Here is a 16078-nt window from a genome sequence, read left to right as displayed (position 1 = left end):
CAAAGATGAACAGGACAGATCCCTGCACTGAGGAAACCTCTGTCTTGTGGAAGACATATACCCCTGTAAGTAGCCTAAAACAACGTGGTAAATTCTATACAGGGTGACACTGGAGAACCTAATATGCATTATTAACCGATTAGATCTTCATTTCCAGGCAGAAGGAAAGGCATGTGCAAAGGCACCAGGGCATGGTGCTGAGAGGAAGTAGGTAGGTGAGTCGCAGGGTGATTGCAGGGATGGGGCAGAGGGCTCACGGCAAGAGGGGCAGAGTAGGAAAGATCAGCAAGGGCTTCATAGGTCGTGTGCTGTGAGCTCTGAAGGGCCAGTGACATCCTGACTTGGTCACCAGAAAGCTGGTCTGGCAGTGGTGGGTGAATCTAAGCCACTCGGAGGGCATGAGACAAGTTAGGAAACAATCTCAGTGGTGGGAGCATGGAGAGGAAGGACCTGCTTGAAAACACTGACAAGGTAGAAGTGGCCAGATGTGAAAGCTGATGTCACCTGGAGACTGAGAAAATGGGCCAATATAAGATGTCTCTCAAGCTTCACACTTGGGTGACTGGGTGGATGAGGTCCCAGAAAAACACAGGAGGATAAACATGATCTTAGGGGAAAGATGCTTCTCCTTTAGATGCATTGACTTTGAAATGCCTTTGGGACACCTGAGTGTACATGTCCCATAAGCCAGTGGACATATAACACACAGGCATCCCAGATTAGGGATGTGAATTAGGAGGCGTTAGCCTGAGACAGCATGAGGTGAAGAAGGAAGATGGTGCAGGAGATGTGAGGAGAGGTAGGCTAAGGGCAGGGCCCTGGGGACACCATGATCTGAGAGCTGGAGAGGGGAAAATCTAAGAAGGGAGATTAGAAGCAAGGGTCAGAGAGATCTGTGAAGAGTCAGAAAAGAGGGACTGTCTTAGAAGCCAGGGGAGCAGAAAACTTTAAGAAGGGCGTGCTCAGATGCAGGGAAGGCTGAAGAAAAGCCAAATAGGATGATAACGGAGAAGAGCCCGTTAGCTGTAGCATGTGGGAGGACGCTGAAGAACTTTGACAGAGGAAGATGGTGATCTAGCTAGGGGAGCGGCTGTTCTACAATTACCAGTGACTGCACTGACCATTGCTGCCGTGCCAAAGTCACTTCGGTGGGCCCTGGCCTTCAGTGAGGGCGCTGCGTCAACTTTACAGCGTGATGAGGGAAGTGGAGAGAGATTAAGTAACTTGGTAAAAGCACATAGCTAGTCTCTGGATGATAAAATGTCCATGCTCCATAATACTTCATTCCCTAGGGAAGGCTAAAATAAGCTTTTAATCTGCTTTAAAAATCATTTCACTCCAAGATAGATTTTTTTTTTAATTTTTGGATAGAGAAATAAGCTTCCACTAACTGTTTCTTATAGTGTTTTACGTGACAATTTTAAAGGCCCAAAGATAGTAGATTATTTATTCTCTTAGGAGAGCCCATTTAATACTGGAAAGCATCATGGGATAGTGAAAAGAGTAGAGAATCAACTTGAATTTTCATCCCAGCTCAATTATTATGGCCACGAACAATTTATTCAATGGTTAGTTATCTTGATTTCCTCATCTGTAAAATAAGGACCCAATTACCTACTTGAAAGTACCAAGAGGGTAGAATGAAATGACATAGGTGAGACATTCAGCCTGTGCCTTAATACATAGTACAGCCAATAAATGTTTGTGCCCTTCTCAGAGAGCCCTGGACATGAGATGTACATACTTTGAAAATGTGCTCTGTCACATCAGTCCTTCTTTTGCTAAAAAAAAAAAGTCCATGCTCTTACCTCTGACTCTATACTCTCTCCCCTTTAATCATATAGCAGCTTGACTTTTCGATGCATCTTGTATCTGTTAATTATCTCACTTTAGCCCAACATCTACCATACATACAGCTGATCCTTAGAGGACAAAATAAGTCAGCTGACACCAAAGAACAGTTGGTGTGTGCTCCAAGTCCGCGTCGAGATAGCACTGATCTGGCAACTGCCAAACTGACCGATCAGACAGGGCAAAGACATTCATTCCTCATCCCCTGCCCCTGTCCCCTCTTCTTGAGATGCCATCAAGCCCACTGTCACTTGTCCATAAACAGGAAATATGTCTCCAGCTGCCACCCTGGCCCAGATCTTAGCTACTATGTGGCACTTCCTGTACCTGATTACTCCTCTGAGCTTATTCTGGATCCAAACAGAATCAATCTTCCTCCTATTACATCCTTCCAAGCTCTGTGGCCCATTCTCTCATTTCAGGCTCAGCCACAGACATCAGTGTTCTACAGCAAATTCAATCTGTCGCACCAGGTGCCAGCAGAGGGCTTCCTTGCTGAAAGTCCAATAATCATGTCCCTGCCACACGCTGTTTATTCATGGTCAATTACCACAGTTACACCAGAACACAATTCTAAGAACCTATAGGTTTTTTCATTACCACTAATGGAAAGATCACGATTTATAGACAGGATACAAAAGGTCCAATTAGCTACTCATACAGGAAACAAGAAGTAAACATTTAGCAACAGACATTCTTGAGCTTTCCCTTTCATAGTTAAATGTGACTTTGGAAAAGGCCAGGTGTACCTCCATCAGCCCTAATCTTCAGATTCAGAGAAAAAAAAAAAATGGACTTACTTCATGGGATTCTGCTACCCCCATGGCTTATTTCACACGATGTGAAAGAGTACAGTTGCCGAGACCAGAATACCTGCCTTGTTAGGTATATTGGGAGAGGAAGCACATGACTATAAACTCTCTTCAAATTTCCAGGCATGCTGATGCTTCCTCTAAGTCACTAATCAGTCTAATTTACACATAAATTGCTTCTTTCCCAATCTTCATATAATAAGATGGTAGCTTTTGGAATTACCTAGGCCATTCTATGGGCTTAAAATCTAACTGCTCTGGAGAATGGGGCAGGGAAAGCAGAAGGGACCCCTTCCTCCACTCCCATCCCTTTTTCCTTAAGAAGTTTCAATTCAGAGGTCTCCCAGACAAAAGACGAAGAACTGGGTTTTGGTCTAGAATATTTTCTGGGCTTAAAATATAATACATAGTTGCCAGTACTCTAATTGAATTAGGTATTGGTTCTTGAAGAGAGGATAAGTTGTATTTTAAAGGTAACATTTCATACATACATATAAATTCAATTCAATGTACTTCAGTATATATAATTGAAATACAGCTTTATTCACAGACCCTGAAGAAGTATACAGACTACTAACCTCTGTGACATAATTAAATTGCATCTCTATTCTTTTAATTTAATTTAATTTTTTTATTTTTTGGCGACGCTATGGGGCTCGCAAGATCTTAGTTCCCCCACCAGGGCTCGAACCCGTGTCCCCTGCATTGGCAGGCAGATTCTTAACCACTGCACCACCAGGAAAGCCCCTGTATTAGTTTTAGATGTACAATATACTGATTTGATATAGTATGTATATACTGCAAAATGATCACCACAGTAAATCTATATTTGGTTACAATTTTTTTTTCTTGTAGTGAGGATGTTTAAGATCTACTCTCTTAGCAACTTTCAAATATCCAACATGGTATTACTGATTATAAGGTTATAAGGTACCCACTTAACAGAACTTGGCATTTATTCCCTTACTGAGAAGCAAATTTCAAGCTGGGTAAAGCAGAAGAGGGACAGATCTGGCCCTGGGGTACAGTGAATTGAGTATGGTGACCACCATGTCAGTTTTAGCACTGCAAGTCCCCAGCCCAAGGAACCACAGTCTGATGAACACTTGGACACTTGGTCACCCTCTAAAGGAGCCAAGAAATCAGGCAGTGCCTCTGGGAAGCAGTCAGGACAAGATGACAAGACTCTATCAACCAGGACCTCCTAGAAACTGCTACCTCCCTTAATAAAAATATGCCAGAGGGACTTCCCTGGCAGTCCAGTGGTTAAGACTCCGTGCTTCCACTGCAGGGGGCATGGTTCGATCCCTGGTCGGGGAAGTTCCGCATGCCGCGTCTTGCGGCCAAGAAAATAAAAAACAAAACAAAACAAAATGCCAGATACTCCAAGGCTAGTAATGAGAAAATTCCCTGTGAAGAAGAGACATTTGTCCCCAAAGATTTGCATTCCCTTGAAAGATTTTCATAATTACCTCTGCTGCCACCTGGGCCTGGGGAAGGGCCATGGCCCTCAGCATCTCCGCCCATTCTTTGTGGGTATGTCGAAAATGCAAGGCCCGGGCTTCCCTGGTGGCGCAGTGGTTGAGAATCTGCCTGCCAATGCAGGGGACACGGGTTCGAGCCCTGGTCTGGGAAGATCCCACGTGCCACGGAGCAACTGGGCCCGTGAGCCACAATTACTGAGCCTGCGCGTCTGGAGCCTGTGCTCCGCAACAAGAGAGGCCGCGATGGTGAGAGGCCCGCGCACCGCGATGAAGAGTGGTCCCCGCTTGCCGCAACTAGAGAAAGCCCTCGCACAGAAACGAAGACTCAACACAGTCATAAATAAATAAATAAATAAATAAATAAAAAGAACATGAATTTCTTAAAAAAAAAAAGCAAAACTGGGCTAAAAAAAGAAAATGCAAGGCCCTCGCCACTCCTCACCCAGGCCATTTCTCAGGGTTGTGTTTGCAGCTGGCAACCTTGAGGGGTGAGGTAACCTTTCCCCCTGGCCAGAGGACAGGCTTGGTTCTGCTTACTTCAGGGAAGCCCCCCAGGCTCAACGCTCCTCCCTGTAATGCGTGTGCAGGCACCCACAACGGACTCTGCATCACCCTAGGACTTGGGGGCACGGGGGCTGGAACACACATCAGCCTGGCACTCGGCCTGCTGCTTTTGCCTGAGGAACAACGTACGTTGTCTCTGATTCTGCAGCCTCACCTCCCCAGGATCCATGAAACAGTAGCAGGCTAACTTGTTAGCTCAGAGGAAGGGTGAAATCCTAGACCTCACATAGTTCTTGAGGCAGCACCCGATTTTAACATTCTGACCCAAACCCTAGCTTCCCTCTCACTCTACAGGGCAGCAGATGGGCCAAGGCCTGAATTCTTTTTTTTTTTTTTTAATTTTACTTATTTATTTATGGCTGTGTTGGGTCTTCGTTTCTGTGCGAGGGCTTTCTCTAGTTGTGGCAAGCGGGGGCCACTCTTCATCGCGGTGCGCGGGCCTCTCACTATCGCGGCCTCTCTTGTTGCGGAGCACAGGCTCCAGACGCGCAGGCTCAGTAGTTGTGGCTCACGGGCCCAGTTGCTCCGCGGCATGTGGGATCTTCCCAGACCAGGGCTCGAACCCATGTCCCCTGCATTGACAGGCAGACTCTCAACCACTGCGCCACCAGGGAAGCCCAAGGCCTGAATTCTTAAACAGATCTTTCCTTAAGCCTAAAGGCCAATAAAAGAAAACAAATACATGGGATAACATGAAACGAATTGTGTTAGATATGGTTGATGGGCACTCGCCATGCAGCCCCGACATTTCTGTTTTTTCTTGAATGTCAGAGTCTGGAAAACAAAACAAACCAAAAACAAACAAAAAAAACCCCTACATTTCCCAGACTCCTTGGCAGATCAGGTTCTGGATAAGAATTGATACACGCTTGTGAGTTTTGGAAGGTGGAAAAAAGCACAGGTCACACCCACTATGACTCTTATGCCAGCAAGCAGGTCATGGAGACGTGATATATTTCTGCTTCAGCCTTCATTGGTCCGAACTCCAGCTTCTGGAGGTTGAGAGGCAGTTACAGCATTGGATCTCTGGATCCAGCCACACAGGGAGTCCTGAAATCAGTAGACTAGTGAAGACCTTTGATTCCCACCCTGCAGATTGTGGCAGATGGACCAGCTTCCCTGGCAGGACAGATCTGCAGTTCTAAGAGTCATTCCTGGTCACCCAGCCTAAAGACAGCCCTTCCAGAGAGTTTGTAAGCTCATAACTTCCTATAGAGAATCCCTTTCTGCCTAATAGCCCAGAGTGATTTCTCTGGGAAAAAAGCAATACCTGAGATAGTCAACTTGTAAATTAGGGCTACTCCTCCACAGTTTGAGGTCCCTCTGTAGCAGAAGTCCCTTTTGGGATCTACCTCAGGGATGACCTTGAACTCTCTGGAGACATCTCAAAGTCTGAATCCAGAGAGTAAAGCCAAAAGAAAGCTGAAATTTCTCTCACCTTCCTACCTTCTGGATTTCTGTTTCCTAGCCAAGAACATACTTCTTCCCTAGATGAGTGGAAAGATTCACATTTTCAGAGGTGACCTGAAGGAGGTGATCTTATTCCAGGGCGTAGAAGAATAATTAACACGAGATAATATAAAACAACACAATCACTGCAGTGACACACTGTTGAGGCTCCCTACAAAGCAGGTGGGAAGGCAGCAGGCTTCGTTACATTTATCTCAAAGACCTGATGCTCAGACAGTTATAAATAATCCGTGATATAGTCCTGCTACTGGAAAGGCAGACTGACTGGGGGACAGCAGAATCATTCTCACTTCCCTGCCCCTCTTTCCAAGGTCTGTGCCCTCTGTGGGATGGATAGAGCAGAGGGGGTCAGAACAAGGGCTCCACGACAAACTAACACTATTTCCTCTTTGTGGTGAGTGCATAGAGTCACTCATACATATTTCATCGCAAGAAGCTGCCCCGATTCTAAGATACACCATTATTTTACGTATCACCAGGAAGGGAAAAATGCTGCCTGTTAGACTATGACACACCTTAGTGTGTAATTTAATCTTAATGATTAACGAGAGACAAGAGAACTCTATTGCCAAACTACCTAAATTTTAACTCTGGCTCTGCTGTTTATGGCGGTATAGGCTCGGACAACTTATTAAACCTCTCTGCCTCCGTTTCCAAGTCGGAATTAATCCCAGTATCTATCTCAGGGTCGTTGTAAGCAGAAAATGAGAGAATTTTGCAAAATGCTTACAGCAGGGCCTGGACCAAGGTTGGGGCTAGTAAATATTAGCCGTTGTTATAGTTATGCATTGCTGCCTTTTGTATTCATCTTATTCATATTTTCTCCTCCCTGATTGTTGGAGGGCAGGGGATCTGGAATCTTCTATTTCACGCAGACCACACACTTATGTCAGATTAGCTCCTATCTGGGAAATTATGTTTAGACCGATAAAACATCATACATCCTTTAGGATGCTTCTGTTTGTCTTGTTTTGTTTTCCATTTTTCAACTACACGAATTGCTTCCTCATCAGGATCCCACCACCATGCAAAGATTTACAAAAGTTAAACAATAATTATCCTCTCATTTATCATATTAGGACTGACTGCGTATCTTACAGACATTATTTCATCTTCCCTCTTGGCTATATATTACCAATCCCTTTTACAGAGGAGGGAGCAGAGGATCTGAGTTGATCATCAACTAGTCCTAAATCACTCAGCTTAGAAAGTGTGGAAAGAGATCCAAACCCAGGTCAGCCACATTCCAAAATCTACACTCCTAGCCACCTTGCTGTATTGTCTCCCATTGGATCCCAGTGACTGAGATTCAGGTTTCTACAGGGCTGCCTACCATTTCCGTCACTAGTGGTGGTTTCTTTCCCAGCTGGTGACTCCTTCCCAGCCTTCCCTGCATTCCTTTCCTTTACTGGGGAACCTGAGCATCACAGAACAAGCTGCCCATGAAGCCCACCCCTCAGAAAACTGCTGCCCACCTGACACCACATTCCTTCATAAGGCTGAGAATAACTGGTCAGCCTCGCCTCATTCCCTCAGAGCCAGTCCTGTAGAGAGAGACGAAATCAACCCTGGCGTCCTGAGATCCCAAATCACAAACACCACATAGTAGAATTCTTTTCATAAAAAAACCCAGAAATGGACTTCCCTGGTGGCGCAGTGGTTAAGAATCGCCTGCCAATGCAGGGGACACGGGTTCGAGCCCTGGTCCGGGAGGATCCCACATGCCGCGGAGCAACTAAGCCCGTGCACCACAACTACTGAGCCTGCCCTCTAGAGCCCGCGAGCCACAACTACTGAAGCCCGCGCACCTAGAGCCCGTGCTCTGCAACAAGAGAAGCCACTGCAACGAGAAGCCCGAGCACCGCAACAAAGAGTAGCCCCCGCTCACCGCAACTAGAGAAAGCCCGCGCGCAGCCAGGAAGACCCAACACAGCTAAAAATAAATAGTAAATAAATAATTTTTTTTTAATTTATATATAAAAAAAAACAACCCAGAAATGTAGGGTACTGTGTAGAATGATCAGGAGCTCAGGGCTGCCTGTCTTTTCAAACATTCTTTCCTTAATATAAAGACACTGGAAAAGAGCTCTTTACACAGTTCGCTCAAATCCCCTTCTCTCCTCTCTCTCCTCTTTGGTTGATGACTTTTTTGATAATTATCTGACTGCAGAAAAACTCCTGAAATCCAGGTTGAAGTGCTATATTATTTTTAACTATTATTGCTATTGGTTTGGGCACGTGTGTACAGGTTCCTGTATCTCTGGCCTGACTTTTATGCTCCGTTCTCTTTGGATGTCAGTGATACCCAGACAATTGTTCTACTTCCTTTGTTGTAACTATTGAATACCAAGTGACCCAATACAAGTAGAATGTACCACTTGGACCATCAGGGAAGTGATTTTAAAGGATTTAGTGTTCCATTTGGGTGCTGCATAACCTGTCATCAAGGAATGGGATTTAAATGACAAATGAATTGTCTTATGTCATTCCCTCTGTGAAAATTGGAGCTGTTAGTCTCAATTTAGTTTGCCCCAACTGAGGAATGACCAGGCAAATAGGCATGTAAACAATGGAAATATAACATCGAAACATCACGATCTTTTTTCCTTCCTTTAGCTGGTTTTGTTTGCGAAATTTCACACCAGAGGAAAAGCGTGATTTTTCAAACAGAAAAGAACTGTTGTGACAGTTTGCACATTTCAGTTTCTCCTCTGGAGTTTAAAATGTCCCTTTCTCTTACTCCACACAAGGAGACCACTGGTTTTTCTGCCCTCTGGTACTTCTTCCATTAGAGTTTTTCAAGGAAAATAAGATTGTTTCTCCTCCACTCTCAGGAATGTCGACATGCTTTTAGAATCAAAACTGTTGTACAAGTCACAGTGTACCCTGTGGCTCTTAAACTGTTATTTAAATGCTGTCATGCATATAGAACAGACTAGTGGTTGCCAAGGGGGAGGGTGTTGGGGGAGAGCTGGAGTGGGAGGCTGGGATTAGCAGATGTAAGCTTTTATATATAGAATGGATAAACAACAAGGTCCTAATGTATAGCACAGAGAACTATATTCGATATCCTATGATAAACCATAACGGAAAAGAATATTTTTAAAAAAGAAGGAATGCATGTATATGTGTAACTGCATCACTTTGCTGTACAGCAGTAAATAACACAATATTGTGAATCAACTATACTTCAATTTAAAATAAATAAATAATTAATTAATTTTTAAAATAAATGCTGTCATGGCTAAATTGTGCCATCTCCAAATTCATATGTTGAAGCCATAACCCCCATACCTCATCCTGTGGACTGTATTTGGTAACAGGATCTCTAAAGAGGTAATGAAGTTAAAATGAGGTCATTAGGGTGAGCTCTTATCCAGTATTACTGGTGCCCTTATAAGAACAGGAAATTTGGATACAGATAGGTACAGCAGGAGGACCATGTGAAGACACAGGGGGAACTTGGATGGCTCGTCTACCAGCCAAGAAGAGAGGCCTCAGGAGAAACCCACCCTCCTGACACCTTGATCTCCGACTTCCAGCCTCCAGAATCGTGAGAAGATAAATTTCTGTTGTTTAAGCCAATCCGTGCTATTTGTTTTGGCAACCCTAAGCAACCAATACAAACATTGATGAAAAGAAAATCAAATATTTTTAAAAAATAATAAGTAACTTATTTTAAAGTTTATTTCTTAAAAGGAATTTTTCAGGATTTTAAACATTTCTCACAGTAAGAAAAAAGTAGTAAAAACTTTCATGATTCACTTCTCAGAATAAATTGGAAGGAGATAAGAAAAAACCCTATGGTGCCTGTTAGAGAATATGCTCTCATGGAGTGCATTTTAATGCATGAGAAATGTTGCCATGATTGATAGGAAAAACTACTGTGATTGGCATATGTTAAAAAATAAAAGCAATTTATATCAAAGTAATATAATCCATAAGTGAGCAATTTAGAAGAAGAAAAAAGTCAAATAGATACGTCCAATTGGAAAAAAATGAAATATACTATACCTGTGTCTAAAATAGAAATGCTAATCACAAATCTGAGAACATCCCTAAGATCTGAAAGTATATGAGAAAACATAGAGACCTGGGAAAAAGTGACAACCCTTTAATAAACAAGTGGTAACATTACCCATGTGTCTGGCGTCTCCTCACTTCAGGCTTCTCAAACTGGGGCTGTGTGTCCCCAGAAGCACTGGGCCACCTGCCGGTAGTAAAGCCATGTGATAAACATGGAGCATCTTCCTAGAAAGTCATCTTTATTAAGTTTTGAAAATATGACAAACAGAGATGTCTTATGGGGTAGAAAGAAAAATTCAAAGTTTTTTTTGAATAAAACAGGACCTTTAAGAAACGTGGTACTTGCTTAGGTTACTTAGGGCTACTAGCCTCCCAGACTCCCTGGGGGTATGGGACCCACTCCCTTCAGCCAGGCTACTTTTGTTGAAACGATTAAGAAGATACCCTTTATCTGGCACCAGTTTTATCCTCAAGAGATGTGTATTTTATTTAGAAGGCCCTGGGGAAAAAAATATCTCGACCACACAGTTTGAAATTCTCTTAAATTGTCCACACGACTCTTTTTGAAACAAAACATGCCTGAGGGATTATGCTATCAATCGTTCACACTTTAGTATGGATTACATCATTCCTACTTTTTTTTTCTCAATGTATGAAACTAACCATCTTTAGAAATTGAAGGCAGAAGGGGAGGTAATCAGGGCTCCCATGGGAAAAGTTGCCAACTCTGCTGGGTAATTTGAAGGGGCTGTTTACCAAGATGCGGCAAGGTGTCGGGACCATGAGACCTACGCAGTGCCCAGGAGACAGTAACAGTGGGATGTTACACTCTCCCCACGCCAGGCCTGAAGGGGCAGAGGGGAGGAGCGGTTCTCAAAAGTTAGAACCGTGTGGAGAAAGCCACAAGATGGGAGCTGTTGCCTTCAGGAGAGGGGCAAGGTCAGCCTGCAGTGACCCTGCAGGGAGGAAACTGGGTGAAGAAGCACAATCTCGGGTCTGCACTCCTCTACCAGCCTCTGCTCTCCTGCTGGCTGGAAGCCGCTGGAAACTGAGAGAGTGAGGGAACCCACAGAAGCCATCTGTACAAGTCAGCCTCCGGGCGCAGAACAGACAAGGAGAGTGGAGGGTGATGGGGAGGGAGCAACAGAAGATGCCGGCCCAGACGACGGAATGGAGAGGACTGACTGGGCCAGGAGGTGCTAGCAGGGAGCAGAAGGACCGAAAGGGGGAAAACATCGAAAATGTTTCGACAAGAAGAGACCTCGGGGCTTCCCTGGTGGCGCAGTGGTTGAGAGTCTGCCTGCCAATGCAGGGGACACGGGTTCGAGCCCTGGTCTGGGAAGATCCCACATGCCGCGGAGCAATTGGGCCCATGAGCCACAACTACTGAGCCTGCGCATCTGGAGCCTGTGCTCTGCAACAAGAGAGGCCGCAATAGTGAGAGGCCCGCGCACCGCGATGAAGAGTGGCCCCCACTTGCCACAACTAGGGAAAGCCCTTGTGCAGAAACGAAGACCCAACACAACCATAAATTAATTAATTAATTAATTAATTAATTTTTTTTAAAAAAGGGAGAGGTATTGAAGAGCATCTCTCATCAAATATTTAAAGAAGAGACCTTGGGTTCTGTTTTCAAAAATATAAGGGTTAATACAAAAAAGGATTTAGAAAACTATGGATGGTACATTTCTGTTTAGGGTCAGAAGAACATTATAGATGCTGAAGATGAATAAAATGGAAATATGCTGCAGTGAGACAGTACAGTTAGCTCCTAGTGTGGCAAATGGTTACGTTTGACCAACATGCTTTTCCCAACCCTCTTCCACCCCCTCTCCTGGGAACATACCCAGCCCAGCGGCCAGAGGGGCAGGCATATGCGGTGCAGAATCACATTCTCCTGCCACTGACTGCTCCAAGCATAGGCATGGGATGAGTAGGGCAACCAGAATCCTTCCATCCTTCCCTGGGCTTGTATAAATTGAAGCTGAGAGAGAAAAACCACCTTTCCTTTTGTATCAGCCTGAAGCCTTGCTCCGTGGCACATGGAAAATTCCAACCTGCAGTGGTAGAGAATGAGGACATACGCAGTGAGGAGTGATGGAGGGAGAGAAGGATAGTCTTGATGGTAACAGCTGAGTCTCTCCTTTGAGTTATCCCTGAGGTGAGTGTATTCTGTCCTTCCCTTTTTTTTTAATTTTTTTTTCTATTTCTTTATTTTATTTATTTGTTTATTTTGGCTGTGTTGGGTCTTTGTTGCTGCACACAGGCTTTCTCTAGTTGCCGCGAGCGGGGGCTACCCTTTGTTGCGGTATATGGGCTCCTCATTGCGGTGGCTTCTCTCGTTGTGGAGCACAGGCTCTAGGCATGCAGGCTCAGTAGTTGTGGCTTGCAGGCTCAGTAGTTGTGGCTTGCGGGCTGTAGAGCACAGGTGGCTATTTCCTTTCCCATGTTAGGGAAGTTTTCCACTATAATCTCTTTGTATATTTTCTTGGGTCCTTTCTCTCTCTCTTCTCCTTCTGGGGCCCCTATAATGAGAATGTTGGTGTGTTTAATGTTGTCCCAGAGGTCTCTTAGGCTGTCTTCATTCTTTTCATTCTTTTTTCTTTAGTCTGTTCCGCAGCAGTGAATTCCACCATTCTGTCTTCCTGGTCACTTATCTGTTCTTCTGCCTCAGTTGTTCTGCTATTGATCCCTTCTAGTGTATTTTTCATTTCAGTAATTGTATTGTTCATCTCTGTTTGTTTGTCTTTTAATTCTTCTAGGTGTTTCTTCTTTAAATCCTCTAGGTCTTTGTTAAAGATATCTTGCATCTTCTCGATCTTTGCCTCCATTCATTTTCCAAGGTCCTGGATCACCTTCACTATCATTATTCTGAATTCTTTTTCTGGAGGGTTGCCTTCTCCACTTCATTTAGTTGTTTTTCTGGGGTTTTATCTTGTTCCTTCATCTGGTACATAGTTCTCTGCCGTTTCATTTTGTCTGTCTTTCTATGAATGTGGTTTTTGTTGCACAGGCTGCAGATTGTCAGTAATACACATTCTTCATTGGAGTTACCCTCCAGCCTCCTCTAAGGAAGGCTTCCAGAACACCTGGCAGTGAACAAATCTCATCACCATTTGACATCTTGCCAGAATTCTTACAACCATCAACCTTTCAAAAGAAGCCCCTGGTTAACGGATCTTGCAGACAACAAGACTGCAATGACTCAGTACTTAGATGGAAGGCCTCTCGTAAAACAAGCATGCTCCAAAAAAATCACATTACCATTTTCCCCTTTGGTTGAACTGGCCTCTATTTAAGATTCTAACGACCTAAAATCAAGTTTTAATTTAAACCATTCCATTGCATATCTTAGACAGTATTTAGAGCTCATGTAATTTTGCTCTGCCAATACAAAATGATAGGCAATATCCAAACCCTTACTTAGAGTTCAGACTTAGTTTCTTCTTTCAGGCAATGGAATTCTCTTTACAGATGCACAGGTAAGTGAGGTTTACTTTTTACCCTTGGTGTGCACACATTCATTCTCACAGGGTACCCATCAGATTTATACTGGGGAAAATTAGAAGGAATGAGAACTATTCAAATCACATTACCTTAAATGATTTAGGAACCGTTTGCAAATGTGAATTTATTTGTAGATGACAGTGCATGTTCTCCACCAGGTGGTGTCACATCACAGCCAGGACCGAGATGGACGAGAACAAGGAGCCACAGCTCGTGACTGGCTACTTCACGGGCTCATCCCAGCCATTTCATTTGTCTCTCAGTAACCACAGACTGTTTCATATTTTTAAACTTTTCCCAGTTTCACTTAGCACATCCTGGCAGCGTTACTCTGTACCTACAATGCCCCTACCCATTGTAGATTCTCAGTATATTCAGGGCACAAGAACCCTAAAGAAAAGACGGGCCTCAGTCAGGTGTGCTGTAAATCTAATGTAGTTAAGCCTCAGGGCCTCTCACCTGCACGACTCCTAACAATACCCTGGGAGGCTCCCTATACATGTGTTCACACATTCCTATGTTTTTATAAAGTTTGCAAAGGTAAGATGTTTTCACTGTAATCCATGAAGACCTTGGTCTCTCTCCAGGGCAACTTCCTCTCCTATCTGTTAGCACTGGAATTGCCATGGGCATTTGTGGGATCCACGTAACGTGAAATAAGGTTGGGGAGTCATTTTGTTCGTATAGCTTTCTGATTCACAGTTAGATTGAGGCTGGCTGTCCCAGAGTAGGGGTGGCGTCCAGGAATACACAAAAGCACACAATAACTACTCACTAAAAATCAGGACTTAAAGTTGTAGTGCTCAAGGTCACACTGTGACATTGTGCCTGCCAGCTTACAGAGAGTGGTAAGAAATAAGGTTTGAAGTATACTGTATTAGTCATCAGGGCTCTCCAGAGAAACACAAGTGGGTGGGGTGGGTGGGGAGAGAGAGAGAGAGAGACGATAGGTTGGTAGGTAGATAGATAGATAAATAGATAGATATAGGTAGATAGGTAAGATATTGATTTATTATAAGGAAGTATGGGGGCTGAGAAGTCTCAAGATCTATAGTCAGCAAACTAGAGACCCAGGAGAGCAGTTGGGATAAGTTCTCGTCTGAAAGCCAGCAAGGTCGAGACCCAAGAAAAGCTGATTTTTCAGTTCAGTCCAAAGACAGGAAAAGACCCATGTCCCAGCTCAAAGAGTCCCCTCTTACCCAGTCTTTTTGTTCTGTTCAGATCTTCAATTGATTGGATGAGGCCAACCACATTAGAGAGAACTGTCTGCTTTACTCAGCCTACTAAATAATTCAAAAGTTATTCTTACTCAGAAACAGCCTCACAGACACACCCAGAATGTTTAGCCAAATGTCTGAGCACCCCGTGACACAGTCAAGTTGACACCTAAAATTAAACATCATATGTATCAAACCAGAAACTCCTGCCAAATCTTACAGCTTGCATGTGATGGATTCTTACCGGAGATTTTCCCAAATTTGACAACAATCCTAAAACTTGCATAATATTACCAATAATGAATTGTGAAGCTGAAACAAACTTCTCTAAACTATCCATAATAAAATAAATTGATCAGTCACGAAAGGAAAAACTAAGTTTTCTTTTTATTCTCTCTATAGAATATATTATAAAATTACTGTCAAATGAAGAAACAATCAAAGAGTATGCAGTCAAGGAACTTAGAAGAGGGAGTTCCCTGGTGGTCTAGTGGTTAGGATTCAGTGCTTTCGCTGCCCTGGCCCAGATTTAACCCCTGGTCAGGACTTAGATCTCTGCAAGCTGCCTGGCATGGCCAAAATTAAAAAAAAAACTTCAGAAGAAGAAAGTATCAAAGATGTATGTCTGGCAGTTAATTAATAAAAACTATTATGTTACTAACACACATTGTAAATTAACTATATTTCAATTTATAGTTGAAACAAGCAAAAATGTTATTTTTCTGGATTATTTTTATGTCTGTGGTACTTGTTAGCTCTTTAAAATTTATAATTTGTTGGGATTTCTTTTTCAGTCTAAGTAAATGTCTTCTTTCACATCTAATTTTGTGTTTGTAACTTTGTATTCTTTTTATTAAAGGTGGTCTCTGACGTTGCTTAAGACCCAGGAAACATGCCCCTTGGCTGGTCTACAACATTTCATAGAATAAAAATTTTCAAGCTATTAAGGGCCTTAGAGATCTTTCTGGTCAAGTTACCTCAACTCCAGGTGCACATTTTTTTTTTTTTTTTTTTGGCCACACCATGTGGCTTGCGGGATCTAGTTCCCCACCCAGGGATTGAACCCAGGCCACGGCATTGAAAGTGCCAAGTCCTAACCACTAGACCACCAGGGAATTTCCCATGCCATCTTAAAATAAGGTGTGAC

The 16078-nt window shown here is 43.5% G+C and overlaps 1 long non-coding RNA gene across 1 annotated transcript; it reads left to right on the top strand.

Moving 5' to 3' along the window:
* The first annotated feature begins 359 nt into the window (after nt 1-359).
* LOC118883767 lies at nt 360-15863 on the top strand. The gene is made up of 3 exons (XR_005017090.1): nt 360-370; nt 12227-12368; nt 15791-15863. It is a non-coding gene; the product is annotated as an uncharacterized LOC118883767 (long non-coding RNA).
* Nucleotides 15864-16078: the final 215 nt, after the last annotated feature.

Source organism: Balaenoptera musculus, chromosome 17 (assembly GCF_009873245.2).
Source record: "Balaenoptera musculus isolate JJ_BM4_2016_0621 chromosome 17, mBalMus1.pri.v3, whole genome shotgun sequence".
Lineage (NCBI taxonomy): Eukaryota > Metazoa > Chordata > Mammalia > Artiodactyla > Balaenopteridae > Balaenoptera > Balaenoptera musculus.
This window is presented reverse-complemented; position numbering and strand designations above follow the sequence as displayed.